Raw genomic sequence first — 3,911 nt, 5'->3', positions numbered from 1 at the left:
CAAACAATTAAATTTCTAAGAGTTAAATAGCTGGGTTTTACTGTGTAATATATTCCTATTCCCTCATTCTACTTGGGAAAAAAAAATTAAAATATTTTTGGATTTTATTATGATTCTTGACACCCAACATTTCAAGTTATTAGGGCATTTCTATTCTTAATCCCCATTTCACAAATTCACGCACTTACTCATTCATTCATTCACTCATTCGTGAGACAGTCATATTAAAACAGCTACATAGAGGGGCGCCTGGGTGGCGCAGTCAGTTAAGCGTCCGACTTCAGCCAGGTCACGATCTCACGGTCCGTGAGTTCGAGCCCCGCGTCGGGCTCTGGGCTGATGGCTCAGAGCCTGGAGCCTGTTTCCGATTCTGTGTCTCCCTCTCTCTCTCTGCCCCTCCCCCGTTCATGCTCTGTCTCTCTCTGTCCCAAAAATAAATAAACGTTGAAAAAAAAAAATTTTAAATAAAAAAAAAAAACAGCTACATAGAAACAAGTGGATTTAAAATAAAGCATAAACTAGGGATCTAGCATTTTACACCCTTAATTCAGTACTTTATTCCATGCTTCCAGATCTTTCCCAATTCAAACCTGAAAGCCACTCTTTTGATTTCAACCATTTAATGTCTGAGTGCCTTTCCTGTGCCTGGCATAGAACCATGGAAACAGCTACCAGAGTCTAAAGGAGACTAAGCATAGTGTCTGCTCAAGGTTTCAGATTATCTCACGCAGCCTTATCAGCACAAAATATGATATGTCTATCTTCTAAGCTAAAGTAAGCTTAACTGAATTTGTTGAAGTGTTTGGGGACTACACAGAGCTTTCTCAAATCATTGGAAGCCCCAGGGAATGGTCAATCATCCAACAACAGCCCAACCCTCAAGGGCTCATTCTTTTCCTCCTTTATTCTACCCTAAGTTTTCTCTTTCCCTATCAGTACTGGTAACAATTCTGGTGCCTCCCAGCTCCTAAAGTATCACCAAAAAAAAAATGTGGAACCAGAGCATGTAGAATCACTTCTTAAGTCATATTTTTCTCCCAAAATTTCTAGTATTTACACTCTTCCACCTGCCCCTGCCCTCCCCCCACTCCCCACCAATAGCTGTGCTAATCGTTTCTTAATAGATGATTTTCTAAGCCACAGGAAACACTACACCCTAGTTAAACAGTTAAAAAAATGACAGGATGGGTCTATCTTCAGGAGCTTCTGTACAATGTCAGTGTTAAATTCTACCTTCTAGATGTTAATTGGAATGTTGTTTTCTACTCCCCTCCATCATTCACTTCCATAATCATGCCTTCAAAATCAAAACGAAACAAAAAATTCTTCACTTCATTTTCTTCAGGTCTTTTGAAACAGCCAATTTCTCCCTTAACGTTCATTCTTTTCCTACCTGCTTCACTTGAAAATTCCAATCCCCATACATCAGGTATGATTTTAGGTTATTTTTAACTGCCTATTTTTTAAAATATCTTCACCTGTGCTCTGGACACTAGGGTCAACATATCCCAAATTTGGTTTGTTGTCTGCTCCCATCCCTCTGCCCTCTTGCACGATGCAGTCACCACTAACCTCACCGTTTCCTGAGCAGATGCCCCCCTGTCATCCTTGGTTCCTTCACCTCCCACACAATCGTCAAGATCTCCCACTTAAAATATTTTAAACCTATATTTTCATCTCCATGTCTGATATTTTCATCTCCGTGTCTGATACCAATCCTTAATTCAGGCCCTCATAAACTGTCATGTCTTTATACAGCTACCCAACTGGTCTCCCAACCTCTACTCTTGAACCCTATCACCACGCAGAACAATCTACTCTCCACACTGCCCTCAGACTGGTCTTCCTAAAAGTCATAAACCTCATCACACCCTTCCCAGAGGGTCCCCATCCTTTTAGAGGTAAGAATCACATAACATCACCGACAAGGCCCTTGGGGTCTGATCTGGCTCTTGCCTGACTACAATTTCTTGCCCCGCTTGTGACCACCACCAACCACGTTAATAGTAATGACCACAATTGCTAATATGTAGGGGCTGCTCATCCGTTACTGTCTCGGTGCTAAGTGATTTATGTGGATATTTTCGCATCTAAGCCTCAAAAGGATCCTGTGATCAAGCTGTTGTCGCTATACTCACCTTACAGGCTTGCTGAAGGGCAGTGAGCTGTAGACACAGGCAGACTGTGCCCCCTCCACCATGCCACCCTCTTCCACACCTCTGTATTTTACTCATCTACCTCAAAGTCCCTTGCTCCTTATTCTAATGATAATCCTGCCACTTTTGTCCGCACTCAGGTAAGCAGTCCCAAGCCCCATGCAAGCGTGTCACTCCCTTTGCTTTAATCGGAGAGTGTTTTACATACACATCTATTGAGCACTTATCATAAGCCCTTCACACTCATCAACCCCTTCTCCACCCCAACTCTGGAGAAAACTAATAGACAAAGAAACCCAAGTACCATGTACTGAGGACTGAGGACTTGGAGGAGGGTCTGATCTCTATAAATCCTCAGATGGAAGGAGTGGAAAGATTACCAAGGGTTCTGGAAGGGCCTCTCCCTTCTTTCTCCCTCTTCTCTCACCAGCTGTTATCAGAAAGGTGGGATCAGAATTGTTGAGCAGGGTTTAGGGTCATAGCAGAAGAGGAAGGTGAATGGAGCAGGGAGCATGGGGGACCCCTGCCTAGGGCTTCAATGAAAAGAACTGCAAGGAAAATGGCCCTAAACCAATCCTCCTTGGATTAGGAAAGAAGACCGGATAGACAGGTCTTAAAGGCCAGTTTGGACCTAGTATTTACATGCCTGCCCCCTTGCATTAGTTCTTAAGGGGCAGGCATCTGCAACTGAAATCATTCCAATTTATTCTTATCTGCATTTCTTTCACTTGTAAACCTCACACGGTATTTGTTGAAAACAATGAACAAAAGAAACAAAAAGGTAACAGAAAACAAACAAAAAATACTTCCATAGAGCTATTTTCACTAAATTTGTTTCTTGAATAATTGCAGCTTGTAATAAATACCCTGTCACATCCACTGTTAGTATGTACAGCTTCATGAGGAAAATCCATGTGGGTAAAATTATTACCGGTAAGAATTGCTTTTGCCCTCAAATTCGGAGACATGAGAGAGTTTTCCATTTAGGGGTTTAAGGCAAAATTGATTTCCCTAGAGGACTGCTCCGTGGAATCACTACCGTTAGTATGACTCTTTGCCAACATCAGAAGAGAATGGTTACAAGAATCAGAAGCAGAGGGGCGCCTGGGTGGCTCAGTCGGTTGAGCGTCCGACTTCAGCTCAGGGCATGATCTCACAGTTCGTGAGTTCGAGGCCCGCATCTGGTTCTGTGCAGACAGCTCAGAGCCTGGAGCCTGCTTCAAATTCTGTGTCTCCCTCTCTCTCTGCTTCTCCCCTGCTCATGCTCTGTCTCTCTCTCTCTCTTTAAAAAAAAAAAAAAAAAAAGAACCAGAAGCGGATACCAGTCAAAGAACCACAGTCCCAACAATCACCCACCTGAATGAACCCCAAAACTGCCACCCTGGCCCTACATTAAGAAATAATGGTGACATAATGAAATTAAGTAACATGCTAATAAATAAAGAATTAAACATTTTTCTCAGTATCTCAGACTTCATACTTTGGAGCATGACAATTAGGTTTTAAATTACAATAAAAAGAAATTCCAGGGAGGCTCATCCTGGTAATAATATTCCTTACATAGAATCCTACAATCTAATTTCCACTTGGCCATTGGCATTCCCCAGCAAATCCTGGCTGAAGGAAAAAGAGGGAAAGTGTACAAAATATAAAAATATAATATAAAGAGAAAAGTGTAGTCACAATCAAACATCAACAGCAGTGAAGAGGCAAATAAGTGAATAATTATGTCCATGAGTGATGCTGTGCCCATCT

The sequence above is a fragment of the Leopardus geoffroyi genome, chromosome B2 (assembly GCF_018350155.1).
Source record: "Leopardus geoffroyi isolate Oge1 chromosome B2, O.geoffroyi_Oge1_pat1.0, whole genome shotgun sequence".
Taxonomy (NCBI): Eukaryota; Metazoa; Chordata; class Mammalia; order Carnivora; family Felidae; genus Leopardus; species Leopardus geoffroyi.
This window is presented reverse-complemented; position numbering follows the sequence as displayed.